This window comes from Eriocheir sinensis, chromosome 46, assembly GCF_024679095.1.
Source record: "Eriocheir sinensis breed Jianghai 21 chromosome 46, ASM2467909v1, whole genome shotgun sequence".
NCBI classification, from domain to species: domain Eukaryota; kingdom Metazoa; phylum Arthropoda; class Malacostraca; order Decapoda; family Varunidae; genus Eriocheir; species Eriocheir sinensis.
The window spans coordinates 5,439,192-5,456,515 of record NC_066554.1 but is presented as its reverse complement, the minus strand read 5'-3'; the positions used below and the strand labels follow the sequence as shown (position 1 = coordinate 5,456,515).

At 42.3% G+C, this 17,324-nt stretch overlaps 1 protein-coding gene across 1 annotated transcript in view; it reads right to left on the bottom strand.

The window, feature by feature from the left end:
- The window catches only part of LOC126981006 (uncharacterized), a 114,234-nt gene that overhangs the window by 63,479 nt on the left and 33,431 nt on the right, over positions 1-17,324 (bottom strand). Inside the window, exon 2 of the mRNA XM_050831558.1 lies at positions 12,065-12,155. The gene's annotated coding sequence lies outside the window, so the exon portion shown is untranslated. The remainder of the gene's footprint in view (positions 1-12,064; positions 12,156-17,324) is intronic.

Here is a 17,324-nt window from a genome sequence, read left to right as displayed (position 1 = left end):
GTATAGGGTGGAGGAGAAAAAGAGAAAAAAAAAGAGAAATGAAGTGGAAAAAAAAGAAAATGTGGAGATGGAAAAAGAGAAAGTTAGATTTGTTTTATGTAAAGAGAAGAAGAATGGTTGAGATTATGTCGTAGGAAGAAGAAGAAAGAGGGAGAAGAAGAGGAAGAACAAGAAGAAGAAGCAGCAGAGGAAGAAAAAGAAGTCGAGGTAGAAGGAGAAGAAGGAAAAAAGGAAAAAAAGAACAAAAACGATAAGAAAAAGTGAAATGATAGAGAAAAAGGGAAATACGAGAGAAAGATAAAGGAAAAAGATAAATGTGACACAGTAAAACGATAAAGAATAAGAAGAAACGAAAAAAAAAGACGAAAAAGAAAAGAAAAAAAAGTAACGGAAGAGGAAAAGAAGGAAAACAAAAAAATAAGACTAGAATTTCACGGCACCGGGAGAGAGAAAGAGCGAGACGGAAAGAGAGGAAAAGGAGGAAGAGGAGGAAGAGGAAGAGGAAGAGGAGGAGGAAGAGGAAGAGGAGGAGGAGGAGGAGTAATGAGGTGAAGAAAGGCCCCAGAATGGACGTCTTCAGTAAAAGCGTCAATAAGGTCGTTTTCTCCCCACCACAGGCAAGGATTTTCACCCCTATCGACTCCCTCCCTTCTCCCCTCTTCTCCCTTCTTCCCCTCTTCTTCTCCTCTTGAGCCGTCTCTTCCCCCGCCCCCCCCGTGGCTCCCGGATGTTGACGTAGCCATTTGTGGGTGAATATATTAAGATCTTGAACACTCTCCTATTTTCTTCTCCCATCTTCTTGTTCTTGTTGTTCTTCTCTTCCTTATCCTCTTGTTTTTGTTATATATGTTTCGCTTCTTTGTTCTGCTTATCTTACTTATTCTTTTTATTTTTTATTTTTGTCATCATCATCATCGTCAGTTTCCTCTTTTTTTTTCCTCTTTATCCTTCTTTTTTCTTCTTCTCCTTCCTCTTTTTTTTTCTTTCCCATCCTCTTCTTTTGTTCTTTTTCTGTTTCCTTCGTTATGGTAATCTTCTATATGCTTTTTTTTTCATTACCTTTGTCATCATTATTATTATTGTCTTCATCATCACCATTATCGTCATAATTTTCTTTTTTTTCGTTTTTTCTTCTTTTCATTATATTTTCATGTTTTCTTCCTCCTTTTTGGTTTTAGTCTGATTTTTCTTCTATTTCTTCATCTTTTCCTTTCTCTTAAAAAATATTTATCTCTTAAAAAATATTACCTCCTCCTCTCCTCTTCAATACTATCGTCATCACTCATCCTTTTCTCTTGTTCTACTTTTCTTCATCGTTTTCTTTTTCTTAATTTTCCTCCTAATACATTTTTACACCCTTCTCATAACTATTTACCCCCCCCCCTCCCCTCCCACCTCCTTCTTACCTCCTCTTCCTCCTCCTCCTCCATCTCCTCTCATTTTCCTTTTTCTTCTTCTTTTTCTTCGCCTTTTTCTTATACTTCTTATTTCTTCTCCTTTTCATTTGCTCACTTCTCATAACTATTTTCCCACCTCCTCCTCCTCCGCTTCTTTCGCCTACTTCTCCTCCTCCTTCTCCTCCTGCTCTTGATTTCCTTCTTCTACTTTTTCTTATTCACCAACTTTTTCTTTTTCTTGTATTTCTTTTTCCTCCATTTACATTTTCTTACCCTGCTCATAATTATTTTTCCTCCTCCTCCTCGTCCTCTAATTTCCCTTCTACTTTTTCTCTTTTCTTTTATTTTTTCTCATTTTATATTTTCTCACCCTCTTCATAATTATTTTTCCTCCTCCTCCTCCTCCTCCTCCTCGTTCTATCAAAGCCTTCACTGTCACACGCAGCATCACCATCATCATCATCATCACCATCACCATCAGCCTTCCTACACGTGTCCTTCACCTCACCCGCTTCATAATTTACTTTTTCGTCAACTAATTACAACCAAAAATTAGCCCTCAGAAGTCTCCTCCTCCTCTTGGTCGTTGAGTTTTTCATCATTATTTTTATTATTATTATTTTTGTCGTCTCTCGAGCCTTTGACGACGACCGAGACGAGGGGGAAGGCGACCACCGAGACCAACGCATGCTTTTTTATTCTTAGCTTTGTGAATCCGAAAGCTGGAAACCGAGAAGGAAAATAATAAGAACCCAGAAAGAATAAGAAAGAACGAAGGGAATAGAGTATAGACGGAATGAGGAAAGGGAGAAGAGATGGACTTAGGGGTTGAAATGAATGAAGAATGGTATGTTAGAACTGAAGTGAAGGAATGGCGAAAGTAAGAAGGGGTGGATTGGGAAAAATTAGTGTAAATAAACTTATGGATGAATGTATAAATAAGAACATGAGAACATAAGAACGTAGGAGTCTGCAAGAGGCCGGTAGTCCTGTACAAGGCAGCTCCTTTGAACCTAAGCTCCCGTGAATCACCCGTGAATTAAACGTTAGAAGGAGAATATGAAGGGACTGAAGGATATAATGGACGGACATCTTAGCTTTGTGAATCTGAAAGACGAAGACCAAGGAAAAATATCAATAGAAACAGGAAGGTTGGAAGATAAAACGATTGGAAGAGAGAACGGATGGATGGATGGAATGAAGGAGGGGAAGGTAGACAAAATTATGTATGAATGTGTGAAGACTGGAATGTTAGAAGGAGAAAAGGAAGGAAAGATCGAAGAGTTGAATGGGAAAAGGGAGAATAGATGATACCATGGGTGAGTATTATGAAGAATGGAATGTTAGCAGAAAGAGAAAGGAAACAAGGAGAACGAAAAGGGAAGGGAAGGTAAAATGGCGGAAGAGAGAAAGAGGGAGCAATTTTACAGATGAGATGATTGGGATAATGACGGAAATTAAAGACTGGAATGTTAAAGATGGAAAATAAGAACAAAGGAACAACTACTACACTACTACTACTACTACTACTACTACTACTACTACCACCAACACTACCACTGCCACAACAACTAAATATAAAGAGAACTCTCAGTCGTGTTTTCAGAGCGGAACACTTGCACAGATATACGGGCGGGAGAGGCCGTTTGTTTATTCAGGAGTCTCAGGGGATGGTGGTGTGGTGTTGGTGGTGGTGAGGATTGTGGTGGTGGTGGTGAAGGGGGGCATGTTAGTGGTGGTAGAGGTGGTGGGGGATTGTGTATGTGGGAAGGGGATTGTGTGCGTGTGTGCGTGTGCGTGTATATGTGTGTGTGTGTGTGTGTGTGTGTGTGTGTGTGTGTGTATGCCGCGGGAATTTTGCGACACATTAAAGAAAATTGCCCCAGTAACTTGTAAAGAGATAAAACCGGTAAAGTAGTTTTGTTTATCCTCCCCACCCGCCAGCCAGCCAACCAGCCAGCCTCCTCACTTTTACCCCCCCCCCCCCCCATCCCCATCTCCCTCCCTCTCTCCCCTTCTGCCATTCCTTACTTCTATCCCCTCTTTGCCTTCTCTTCCACTTTGTTCCCCCTTTTTCTTCTCTTTTCTTCCTTCCCTTCTCTTCTATCTACTTCCATCTCCCCTTGTCGCTTTTCATCTCTCCCTTTCTCTCCCTTTTCCGTAGCCGCCCTCCTCCTTTCCTTTCTTTTCGTTCCTTCCGTCATCCCATTTCATCTTCCTTCCCTTTCTTTCTCTCTCGCCTGTCCTTTCTTTCCCCTTCTTCCATTCCCTATTTTCATTTCTCTTTGATTCCCCTTTCCCCTTTTTTCCACCTCTCTCTCTCTCTCTCTCTCTCTCTCTCTCTCTCTCTCTCTCTCTCTCTCTCTCTCTCTCTCTCTCTCTCTCTCTCTCTCTCTCTCTCTCTCTCTCTCTCTCTCTCTCTCTCTCTCTCTCTCTCTCTCTCTCTCTCTCTCTCTCTCTCTCTCTCTCTCTCTCTCTCTCTCTCTCTCTCTCTCTCTCTCTCTCTCTCTCTCTCTCTCTCTCCCTCTCTCTCTCTCTCTCTCTCTCTCTCTCTCTCTCTCTCTCTCTCTCTCTCTCTCTCTTTCTCTCTCTCCTCTCTCCTCTCTCTCTCTCCCTTTTCCAATTCCTTACTTTCATCCTTCTCTGCATTATCTTCCACCTTCCTCCCTCACATTTTCTCTTTTCTCTCCCCTTCCTCTTTCATTCCCTACTATCTCTCTCCACCTTCCTTCCTCTTTTCTCTCTCTTCCATACTTCCTGTTACTTTCCCTCCATTCCCTTCATACTCTTTTAGCATTCCCTCCCTCTCACTCTCCCCTTCTCTCCCTCACTTTCTTCTGCTCTTCCTTCCTTCACTCCCCTTTATTTTCTCCTCTTCTTTTTCCTATTCCTTCCTTTCTTTCTTTCCGTCCCTTCACTTCCTTCCATAATTCATCACACATTTTCCTTTCTCTTCCTTTCTTCCCTCTCCTGTCCCTTCCTTCATCTCTCTTCCACTTTTCCCTAATCTTCCCCTTCCCTTTGTTCTATTTTTATCCCCCTTCTGCTTCCTCCCTTTTAATCCCTCTCTCACTGAACCCTTTTACTCTCTTCTACAAACCATTCCTTTTTCAATCCTGTCTCACCTTTTTCCTCCTTCTGTTTATAATATCTCCTCTCACCCCGTTTTTACGTTACATACCCTTTCTGCCTTTTTTTCCCTATTTTCCTCTCATTTCCTTTTATATACGTAGTCATTTTCATCCTTGTCTTCTCTATTTGATATTCTTCTTTCATTTCATCTTCCTTTTCTACCTCCTCTCTTCCTTATTTCATTGTCTCAGCATTTTCTTTCCTCTTCCCTCTTTACTCTTTTCTCCTTTCTCTGCAACTTCTCTCAAATTCCCCCTCTCCTTCCTTTCTTCTTCCTTTTGTTTTGTTTTTCTTTTTCCTTTTCCCGCAGTTTGTCTCTTCATCAACTCTTTCCTCTTTCTTCCTCTCTCTGCAACTCCTCTCAGATCCTCTTCCGCCACCTCCGCTTCCTTAATACTCCTTACCATTCTTCCCAAGCACCTGCTCCCAAATCTTTTTCCTCCACTCTCCTATGCAACACCATCCTCCATTATATACCTCTCTTCTCCGTTCTCCTCCCTTTCATCTTTATTTTCCTGCGGTCTCTCTCTTCTTCCTTTTCCTCCAGTTTATTTCTTTCCTCTACCTCTTCTTATGTCGCTTTCCATGCACTCCCTTCTCCCTCTCCTCCTTGCAGCCTCTCCCATCTACATCTTCTTACCTTCCTCTTTATGCACTTCCTCTTTCTACACCCCTTCCTTCCGTTTCTCTCCACCTCTCCTCCTTGCAGCCCCTTCCAGCTCCCTCCTCTTACGTTCTACTCCATGCGGTCTCTTCTTTTTCTCCTCCATCTCCATACTTTACTCTCCATATCCTTTACTCCTTACTCCTTACTCCTCCTGCATCCTACTTTACCTCCTCTTGTATCTCCCCTTCTTATATCCACTTTTCCTCCTCCATTTCCATACTTTACTCTCCATTTCCCTTACTCCTCCTCCTTACTACTTACTCCTCCTGCGTCCTACTCTACCTCTTCTTGTAGCCCCCCCTTCTCATATCCACTTCCTCCTCTGTTCTAAGCTCCCCAAATAGTCCCTTCCTCTCCCCGTTATCCCCACTTCCTCGTATCCCCCTCTCTCTGTCGCCCCCTCTTTCTCCAGTGTGCCCACCCCTCTTACTCCCTCCGCAGCCCCGCACGGAGGATGGGGCTGCTTCCATGGTCTGTTTGTTTATCATTGCGTGTTTACTTTTTCCGCCGCAAGTTCCATGGCCGCGGCGCTCACAAACCCGCTTCCAACATACTGACTCCTCCTCCTCCTTTTCCTCCTTATCTTTCTCCTCCTGTGTCCTGTCTTCGAATTTTTCCTCCTTGTTTTCGTTTTCTTCTTCTGATGTTTTATTCTCCTAATCCTTTTCCTCTTTGTTTTATTCCTGTTCTTCCTAATGATATTCTTTGACGCTTCTTCGTACTATCCTCCTCCCTTTTTTTTTTTATATTAGAGGAGTCAGCTCAAGGGCATAAGAAAAGCTAACAAATGTGAAAAAAAGCCCGCTACTGAAAAAAAGAAGCCCGCTACTCAAAAAAAGCCCGCTACTCCTATTTGCTCCTCCTTCTTTTCTTTCTAATTTTCTTCCTTTTCCTCTTCTTTCTCCTCTTCCCATCTCATGTCCGCCATCTACTTCTCTTGCTCATATTACTTTTCCTCCTCCTTCCTTTCCGATTTTTCACCTCCTCCTCCTCCTCTTCCTCCTTCTCCTTCTTGCCTTCCTCTTCCTTGCCCTCCTTCTCTACTCTTTTTCTTGTTCTCCTCCTCTTCCTCCTTCTCCTTCTTGTCCTCCTCTTCCTTGCCCTCCTCTACTCTTTCTTCTTTTTCTTGTTCTCCTCTTCCTTGCTCTCCTCTCTACTCTTTTTACTTCTTTTTCTTGTTCTCTTCCTCTTCCTTCCCCTCCTTCTCTCTAGTCTTTCTATTTCTTTTTCTTGTTCTCCTCCTCTTCCTTGCCCTCCTCTCTACTCTTTCTTCTTCTTTTTCTTGTTCTCCTCTTCCTTGCCCTCCTCTCTACTCTTTTTACTTCTTTCTCTTGTTCTCCTCCTCTTCCTTGTCCTCCTCTCTCATGTATTCCTCCTCCTCTTCTTCCTTGTCTTACTTCTCCTCCACTGCATCATTTTCTGTTTTGCTCTTTTATCTTGTTTTCTCAATTGCTTCCTCCTCCTCCTCTTCCTCCTCCTCCTCCTCTTCTTCTTCATTTTATTGTTTCCTTGTGCCTATATTTCCTCTTACTCATATTTTTCATAAGTTTCTTCTTTGTAGACTTATCCTTTTTTTTCACTCTTCTTCTTGGTCTATTTTCCTCTCAATGTCTTTCTTTCCCCAACGATGTCTTTTACGGTTCTCTTTTCTTTACCTTTTTTATCTCTCTAGTCTCTTTTATAAATCTTTCTGCTCTTCTTCTTGTATCTCTTTTAGTTACAATACGAATGGCTTCCTCTTCTTCTTTCTCCTCCTCCTCTTTTCTTCTCCTTTCATTTCTATTTCTGTTCTGTTTTATCGTGTGTTTGAGTTTTGATGCATTTGTTTTTGTTGTTATTGTTGTTATTGGCCTATTTGTTGTTGTTCTTTTAGTCCTCTCTTCTTCATTCTCCCCCTCTGCCTCCTTCTCTCCCTCCTCCTGTTCCTATCTTTGCTGCTGTTCTTGTATTCTTTGTTATTTTACTCCTCCTCGTCCTTCTCTTTCTCTTCTTATTGGTATTCCTCTTATCCTTGATCTTCTTCCTTCTCTTCCTATCATGACTGTTGCTGGTTTTGTCTTCTCCTTTCTTGAACTTTCCTCCTTCTTTCTTTCCTCCTCCTCCTCCTTACTTATCTTCCTCCAATACTGCAACTCAGGTAATTTTCCTCGTGTACCTCCCGCCTAGCTCTCCATCAGCGCCCCGCCCCCTCAGGACCTCGCCTCCACGCCCTCCCGAAAGCCTCGCAGCCCCTCCCGACGGCGTGGCTTAGCTCCGTCTTGGCCCGAGGAGGAGGCGTGGCTGGTTATGTTTTTGGAGGAGGAGGAGGAGGAGGAGGAGGAGGTAAAGGGAAGGTTATGAAGGGTGTGTGATGTGTGATACTCCGGTTTTATGATTTCTCTCTCTCTCTCTCTCTCTCTCTCTCTCTCTCTCTCTCTCTCTCTCTCTCTCTCTCTCTCTCTCTCTCTCTCTCTCTCTCTCTCTCTCTCTCTCTCTCTCTCTCTCTCTCTCGCGGGTGATGGAGGAGAGGGGAGACTTGATGAGGTGTGAGAGGCGAAATGGAGATCACGGAGCACTTTCTCTCCCCTCTTTCCCTTCTAATATTTATCCCTCCCTCCCTCCCTGTCCCTCCCTCATCTTCCTTCTCCTACTTCCCCTCCTCTACCCCCCTTTATCCTTTCCTCTCTCCTTTCTTATCTTCCTAAATTTGAAGAGGAGTCTGGGTTTGTGTTCTTTCCTTCCTCTCTATTTCTTCTTCTTCCTTCTACTTCTTCCTACTACTACTACTACTACTACTACTACTACTACTACTATTACTACTACTACAACTACTTTTCCTTATATACATTTTGTGATATTTCAGATTTGTCTCCTTATCCCCATTTTCTTCCTTCCCTTCTCTTCCTCCTTCTTCTCTTTCTATTCTTCTCCTTTCCTTCTCCTCCTCCTCCTCCTTCTCCTCTTCCCTTTATGCTCCTCGTCATCGCTACTTCCACTACTTTTTCCCTCTTCCTTGATCCCACTTCCTCCTCCTCCTCCTCTCGTTCTCGTCCCTTCAGTGCGTTGTTATGACGGAAATTTACCGCCACCGCTACTGTCCGTGACGCTGATGTCCGTGTTTGCGTCCGTCGGGGTGTTACGGACGGGCGGCGTTACGGGCGGCGGCTGGACGGGATGTTACGAGGCCTGGTGAGCGATAGGAGGGAGAGGGAGGTGGGAGGGAGGAAGAGAGAGAGGGATAAGGGGAGAAAAGGAAGGAAAGGGGAAGAGACGTCTCGTAAGGGGAGGAAGAGTGCAAGGAGGGGAAATGTGGAAAGTGAGAGAGATATGTGAGAGGAAGGATGCAAGGGTATAAGGGAGGATATTAGGAGAGAGGTAGAGGGGAGAGAGAGGGATAGAAGAAAGGGTGCAAGGATTTGGGAAGGTGGGGAGGAAGAGAAGGGCCGCGGTGGAGGGAAAGCTGCAAGGAAAGGAAGATGAGGAGGGAGAGAGGAAAAGGGGGAAGGAGGATGATGCAGACGGGATAAAAGAGAGAGATAGGAGGAGAGAGACAGAGGGAAGGAAATATATAAAAAAAAAAAAAGGTGAAGGAAGGGGAGAGGGAGAAATGAGGAGGAAGAGTACAAGAGGAAGGGAAGGTAGGAAGGGACAGAAGATGAGGAGGAAGGTAATACATAAGAGAGAGAGGGAGAGAGGGAGGAAGGGAGGGTGGGGAGAGAGGGAGGGAGGAGCTAGGGATGATGATAAAGAGTAAATGGGGGATAATGGCGGGTTCCGATGTTGGCTTCCACTTTGTACATTACTGCTTTTTTTTTATGTATGTGTGTGTGGGGAGGGAGGGAGAGGGGGGTAGGGAGGGTTCGTGTTGGGGGTAAAGGGGAAGGTAGAGAAGGTTCGTGGGGAGAGAAAAGGGGGTAAGGAGGGTTCGTGGGGGATAGAGGTGTGTGTGTGTGTGTGTGTGTGTGTGTGTGTGTGTGTGTGTGTGTGTGTGTGTTCTAGTAGTTTTTATTATGATTTATTTTCCTTTTAAGTAAATTTGCCTTAATTATTTTTCTTCTTTTGTTGCCTCCTTGTTTTCTTTTTCTTCATTTTTGTTTTTGTTATGCTACTGATTGTGCTCGGGAGGGTTTTAATGTTGTTTTTTGTTGTTCTTGTTCTTGTTCTTTTTGGCCTTTTTGTTCTTGTTTTTTATTCTTCCTGTTCTTCTTGTTCTTTTACATCTCGATCTTGTTCTTGTTTTCCTACTACTATATTACTTTTCTATTTTACATATGGCCTATAGCGGCGGTAGGCCTGAGCCCGTCATGGCGCAGGCAGTTGCTCATAGTGGCGCCATTGTGCTTGGCTCATGCTGCCCCCCGGAGCTCATTTTTTATTTCACTTGGACAGCTTTTTCTAGAGTCCGGGTTGATGGGCGGTCTTCAGGACAGCATGTGGGTAGTCTCAGGCCACTCGGCGGTGACTGAAAAATCCCAAGTGGTAGCTGCGGATTCGAACCCTGCATCATCCTGTGACTGACGGATTGATTAAATCACTGAAAGCAGGCAGCCTTGTAATGAGCCAACAGGCTTTCTGCTGCCTGCTCGTCCATGATCCCATGTTTCCTCCTCCTCCTCCTTCCTTCTTCCTTCCCTTCCCTTGACCCTTCTCTAATTAGTTTTACCTGTCCAGTTTTTTATTTCCCTAATTTCTGTTTACCTTCACGTTTCCTGCTTCCCACACGAGAGAATAAAAATGCAGACTCGGAATGATCAGAAAGTCATTACGTGTAACTAGAGAAAGAGAGACTGGGAGAGAGAGAAAGAGAGAGAGGGAAATGATCTTTGTGTAATTATGATATACAATTAAAGATATACAGAGAAGCAGACAAGAGGAGGAGGTGGAGGAGGAGGAGGAGGAGGAGGAGGAGGAGGAGGAGTAGGAGGAGGAGGATACGAACGAGGAAGTGACGCAGAGAGAGTAGGAGGAAGGGAGCGAAGGAAAAAAATAGAGGAGGAGGAGGAAGAGGAGGAGGATGTGGAGGTGAATCAGAATGAGGCAGAAGCGGAAGACGAGGTGGAAGAGGAACAGGTTTAGAATTAGAGGAGGAAGAAAGGAGGAGGAAGAAGGAATAGGAGAAGATAAAGAAAATGAAGGAGGAGGAGGAGGATAATGAGGAGAATGAGAAGAATGAGAATATTAAGGAGGAGAGGGATAAGAATAAGAAGATAAAGGAAAATAATAAAGAATAAAAGTAAAAGGAGGAGGAGAATGAAGAGAAGAAAAAAAATAAAGTGAAATTGGAGACATAATAGATGAGACTGAAGAAATAAAATGGAACAGAAGAAGAAAGGAGAAGAGGAGTTAGAAGAAAAGGAGAAGGAAAACAAGATAAATGTGGACGAGTATAGGAGGAGGAGGAGGAGGAGGAGGAGGAGGAGGAGGAGGAGGAGGAAGAGAACCCTTGCATCCTGACCATCATCTGGAATTACATGAAGACGTAAAACATTTTCTTATATTCTCTCTCTCTCTCTCTCTCTCTCTCTCTCTCTCTCTCTCTCTCTCTCTCTCTCTCTCTCTCTCTCTCTCTCTCTCTCTCTCTCTCTCTCTCTCTCTCTCTCTCTCTCTCTCTCTCTCTCTCTCTCTCTCTCTCTCTCTCTCTCTCTCTCTCTCTCTCTCTCTCTCTCTCTCTCTCTCTTCTGCTATCTTGACGTGCTCTTTGCTGCCTTTTAAGACCAGCTGCCGGTGTTGACGATAAGGAGAGATGGAGGAAAAATTTGGAGAGAAACTCATGTAATGTTTAGGTAGAGAAGGAGAGGAGAGGTAGAGAAGGAGAGATGTAGCCACGTGTAGGTCTCTATCTCTCTCTATCTATCCATCTCTCCATCTCTCAATCTATATATCTACGAGTATTTATCTTCCTCTCTTAGGCACATACGTTTCTTAGATTATAGGTGCAAATTTTCTTCAATAAAAAATCTTCTGAACACCGTATTGAGACAGTTTGTTAGTTAGTCAGTAAGTCAATCAGTTAGTTAGTTAGTAAGTCAGTTAATTGGTAAGTATTCAGTTTCTTCCTAAAACAAATTCATACTGTATCTAGCATAGTATTCCCTTTCAGTATTTCAATTGTATTCCTCCAGTATCACAACTATAGGAAAATAATTACAACAACAACAACCATCAACAAAAGTAGTCTAGAAGCGGTGAAACACGTCACCATAACTAGTGCAAGCGACGTTCTTTAAAATCTAACGTGTGTGAGTTTTCAGGAAATAAAGACGATGGATCTAATATTCGAGGGCGTAGAATATTTCATACGTTGCTCATTTCTCCTTGTTTGTCCTTCGCAGCATTATCGGCGTTCCGTTGCTTATTATTTATGCAGAGTGTGTGTATGTGTCATATTATATTTGTGATGTGAGGAGAGAGAGTCGTTGGGATTGCAAATTGAGAAGGGAATGACTTATGTAGGAAAAGTTAGACTGGAAGGATGGAATATTGAGAGAGAGAGAGAGAGAGAGAGAGATGCCTTGTCACGTTTCTCTAGTCAACTCTTCTCTCCACCCTTCCACCACCTTCCACCACCTTCCCTCCCATCCTTCTCTTCTCCTTTACCTTCATTCCCACTTGTTTCTCATTCTTCCTTTCTCCCTCCTCTCCTTCCCTCTTCTACTTTACCTCCTCCTAACCCCTCATCTTTTGCTTCTTGCCTCCCCTCCTCCTTCCTCCATCTTCTTTCTACCTGCCTGTCATCCTTCTATTCTTCTGTTCTATTTTTCTATTGTTCTGTTTAATTCTTATATTCTTCTATTCTATTCTTCTATTCTATTTTCTTATTCTCCCTCCACATATATAATGAAAACAATAATAATGATAATAATAATAATAATAATAGAACGTAACTTACTCAAAACGTTGCAGTCTTCCCTAAGTCTTTGTTCAGAAATAGCGAAGAAAACGATGAGGGAAGATCCTTTGGTAAACAGATAGACACCAACCTGGAAGAAGAAGGAAAATACAGTTGGTTAGTAAATCTCTCTCTCTCTCTCTCTCTCTCTCTCTCTCTCTCTCTCTCTCTCTCTCTCTCTCTCTCTCTCTCTCTCTCTCTCTCTCTCTCTCTCTCTCTCTCTCTCTCTCTCTCTCTCTCTCTCTCTCTCTCTCTCTCTCTCTCTCTCTCTCTCTCTCTCTCTCACTTTAATTTGTTGTTGTTGCTGTTCTTCTTGCTCATTTTCTCTTTTTTTTTTCTTCTTCTTTTTTTTCTTCTTTTCTTCTTTTGCATCTTTTTCTTTTCTTCTTTGTTTTCCTTTTCTACTATTACTTTTCTTCTTCTTCTTCTTCTTCTTTTTCTACTTCTTTTTCTACTTATTTTCTTCTTTTTCATCATCTTTGTTTTCCACTTCAACTACTACTTTTCTTCTTCTTCTTCTTCTTCTTCTGCATCTTCTTCTTTTGCATCTTCTTTCTCTTCTCTCTCTTCTTAGTCTTCTTCTTCCCCCCACCCCTCTCTCTACCCTTCTCCCTCCCTCCCTCTTTGCTTCTTCAATATATACTCAATCTTCCTTATCTTCACGCAAGCAGATGGGAAGCAGAGTCTTGAATGTAAGTGAAAAATGTATGATCCGCGTTGATGCCGCTTCAGCACGAGAGAGATCAAGAGGAAATCCAAAAGGCAATTCCAGTCTCGGCGATGACCTGATATATTCATCTTTTGGACGCGTCGCAGCCATGGAAAAGCGGGACGAGGAGGAGGAGGCGGAGGAGGAGGAGGAGGAGGGGATGAAGGAGATGATGTGTGTTCTAGTGTTTGGAAAGATGAAAAGAAGGAAGGGAAGAAGGAATGCAGAAAAAGACCGGAAGGGAAAATAAAGAAGACAAAAATGAAAATGAAAGGTAAATGCGAGGAATGAAGGAAGAAAGAAAGGAAGGAAAGAAGGAAGGAAGGAAGGGACGAAAGAAGGAAGGATGATAAGGTAGAGGGAAAGAAGGAAGAACATAGACATGAAAGGGTGTTCAGTAAATGATTAAAGCAAAAATAAAGATTGTAGAGAAGAAAGGCATTAAAAAAAAAAACAGAGCAAAGAAAAGAAAAAAAATAATGAGAAAAAAAATACGGAAAGAAAGGGAGGGAAAAAGAGAAGAGAAGGAGAGGGAACTACAAACATAGTAACTAATAATTATAAGAAAGTAGGAAGCCTTGTTAAGAAAACGAAGAAAATAAAAGGTGTAGTACTTTATTTCCATGATTGAATGCAACAAGAAAGGGAGACAAGAAAAAAGGTGGAGAAAGGAAGAAGGGAACCCTAGATAAGTGGAAGGAAGAATAAGAAAAGAGAGAAAATAACGTGTTGGAAGGGGAGAGAGAAAACCGAAGGAACCGCAAACAGAAAAAAAAGAGAAAAGATAGAAAGTGAAAATAATGACATAAGGAAAGAGGAGGGAAAATGAGGAAAGTAGAAATAAAACAGAAGGAAAGGAAAAAAACTCAATATTCAGTTTAATTTACATGAAAGAAGGAAGGGAAGAAGAAAAAAAAGAGAGGAAGAAGGAAAGCGAAGATGATTGGAAGGAAGAAGAGAAAAGCGAGAACCTAACGTATTGGAAGGCGAGGGAGGGAACCGAAGGAGTCACGTCTTTCATCCCTCTTACTCGTCGGGAGAGGGACGCCGGATTGAATGCATCAGTCGCGTGTTAGTGTATGGAAGTACCCGAGGGAAGGTAACGAGGAAAAAAAATAATTATGCTCTCCCTTTTGAACCCAGCTCTGAGAATATTATAGTTAAGAGGAAATTACTACGAGGAGGAGGAGTGAGCGGTGGAAGAGGAGGAATAAGTGAAGGTGGAAGTATAAGAGGAGGAAGAGGAGGAGGAGAAAAAAGAGGTGGAGGTAGATGTGAAGGAGGAGGACGAGGAGGAATAGGAGAAGGAAAGGAGGAGGAAGAACACAGTAAGAGGAAGAAGAAAATAAGGAGAAAAAGAACGAAATGAAGACAGAAAAGAAGGAAAAGATGAAAAAAAAATAACAGTAATAATAATAAAATCAATATCTCAATGATAACGACAACAACAAGGGCATCGAAGAGATTAAGAGGAAGAGGATGAGGTGTCGGAGAAGTAAGCAAATAAGAAGAAAAAAGAAAAGAAGAAAGAAATAAGGAGGAAGAAATAAAAGAAGGAAAGATGAAAGAAGATAATAATAATGAAAATAATAACAAGAAGAATCCCTCTATAACACCAATAAGATATACTAAACAACAAGAATGAAATAGAAAACGAATTAAAAGAACAAGAATAAGAACAGGACAATGACAAAAGGAAGAAGAAAAAAAAGGAAGACATTTTGAAATATAAAAAGAAAAAGGAGATGAAGAAAAAGAAAAAAAGGATGATGGTGATGCTGTGAAGACTTTGGATGAAAATGAAAATATAAATGAGAATAAAATGTGGGAGGAAGAGGAGGAGGACGAGAAATATAATCATAAAAGTGAGAAAGAAGAAGAGGAGGAAGGTGAAAAAAAAACATACACACAAAAAAACAAGTATGCGGACGAAAGAAGGAGAGAAGAAAGAAAGAAAAAAAGAAACACCAAGGAGGAAGAGGAAGAAGAGAAGACCAAGAAAGATTTACAGGATGACAGAAAACGAAAGGAAGGAAAAATAAATACAAAGAAAGGAGACGAAGAGGAAGAGAAAAACAGGAAAAAAATACAGGAGGAGGCAAAACGAAATCAGGGAGGAGAAAGGAACATAGATGAAGAGGAGACGGAAGAGGAAGAGGAAGAGAAGGAGGGAAAGGAAGCAATGATGAATAATTGCCACAAAAAAAAAGAAGATGAGGATGAAGAAAAGATAAACAAGAAAGCGATAGAAAAAGAAGAAAACCGAGAGGAGAAAGAAGGAAGCAACACAGAGGAGGAGGAGACGGAAGAGAAAGAGGAAGAGAAGGAGTAAAAGGAAGCAATGTTGAATAATTAACACAAAAAAAAGAGGATGAGAATGAAGAAAAAGTAAACAAGAAAGCGATACAAGAAGAAGAAAACCGAGAGGAGAAAGAAGGAAGCAACACAGAGGAGGAGGAGACGGAAGAGGAAGAGGAAGAGGAAGAGAAGAAGGAAAAGGAAGCAACGATGAATAATTGTCACAAAATAATCGGACGCCAGGTAATCTCGGTCCACGGAGCTTACAGGTGCGATCCAATTAGCCTCACCTCATCTCGGGACCGCCCTCAGCCCACCTTTGATGTCACCTGCACCCAAAATTCTTCTCATTACGACGCCCTTCCCCTTTGTCCACCTTACTTGGCTCTTCTCTCTCCTTAGCTGTTTATCACCTTTCCCCCTTCCCCCCATTTATTTCCCTTCTCGCTCCTCTCTAGCCCCTCTCCTACCTTTTTCCTGCACCTGCAATTCCTTCTCATTACGACGACCTTCCCCTTTCTCTCCCTTACTAGGCTCTTCTCTCTTCCTAGCTGTTTATCACCTTCCTCCCTTTCCCTCCCTTTTTCCCTAGTCTCCCCTTCTCGTCCCCTTTCTAGCCACTTCAGTCTCGTTCTTTTATGCCTTTTCCTTTATTCATCTCATTATTTTTTTCCTTCTTCCATCCCTTTCTTTGCCCGTCTACTTATTCTTATACCACCTCGGTCCTATTCTGTCTATTCCTAAGCCTTCCTTCTTTCCACCTTTACTTATTTACTTCTCTTTTTACTTTCGTTATCGCAATGATCGTTTTACTGTGAATACTTTTCTCTTTTCTCTTAACGTTTCCTTTATCACAGTCTCTTCATAATCCATTTTTTTTTTAGTAATCCTTGTTTTTTTCATCTATTCGTTTCCTATGGTGGGTTTTAATGTCCTTTACGAAGGGGGTCTAATCACGACTCACCCTCTGATATCCTTTTTTACTACGATGGTTTTCCTTTCCTTACCGCCTCCTGACCGGTGTAATGACGTGCTCAGCTACCGAGTGGTGGCGCTCTGAGCCAAACGCCGGGCCGCCAATCAGTGCCCCTAATTCGACTCCCCCTTCCACTTCCCCTCTCCTTCTTTCCCTTACCCTCCTTCCTCCTTTTCCTCCTCTACCTCCCCTCCGTCACGTTGTAACCCTGCTTTGGGTTGTTGAAGGAAATATAATCCAAAGTTGCACTTGCGACAACTGACTTAATATTCTGGTACGTTAAAGAGTTTTTTGAAGGAGTTCGTAGCTGGGGTGGTGAAACGTTGTCGCTTTTTCATTATTTATATGAAACCTAATCTTAACACTACAATAAAATAAGAATGATAGAAAATAATTGAACTAAATAAAGCTCAAAGAACTTCAGGCCTCACACACTGCCTGTCAACGACGCGTATCGCGACTCTATTTTAACACTGAATATATCTTACCACAAGTTACACCGCATATATTTTCTTGTACTATTAACATAACCACTATACACAATTTGTACTAAGTGCGCTTTCCTTTACGGTATCCCACTTCACTGTCTACTTACGGTAGCGTAGATGATCACACAACACATGGTGTGTCTAAAAATTGGACACATGTGTGTCTTTCAGAGTCTATCGTGTTCTGTGTCTGGTGTTCCGAGGGAACCCCTCATGTGGGCGGAGGGCCCAGCACCACATTCATAACGTCATCAGTAAAAGGGACGAGGATGACCTCAATATTTAACTACTTCGCTTCTCTTCTTGCTTCCTCTTTCCTCTTCTTGTTCTCTCCTTTTGCTTTCTTCCTTTCGATTTTTCCTTCTTTTTCCTTTCTTCCGTCGTTCTTTCCCTTTTTAGCATTTTCTCCAACCTCTCCCCTACCTCCTTCACCTTTCTCTTCTTTTCCCCTCATCTTCCCTCATCTTCATTCCTCCCTCCTTTACTTTACTTCCCTTTCCTTTTCCATTCCTCTTCTTCCCTCCTGCTCTCTCCAATTTCTTCTTCTTCCTATTCCATCTTCCTCTTTTTCCTCATCTTCTCTTCTACTCTCTTCCAAACTAATCCTTAAACCCCTTCCTTCCTCTGCGCTATGTCCATTACCTCCTCATCCCACTTCTTCCTCTTTTCCCTTCTTTCCAACTTTTTCCCATAAGCTCTTTTTCTCTTTCCTTCCTTTTCCACCGCAGTCCCATACCATCCTCTCCCACTTTTCTCTAAGCTCTCTCATTAACCCCTTTGTTCCTTTGT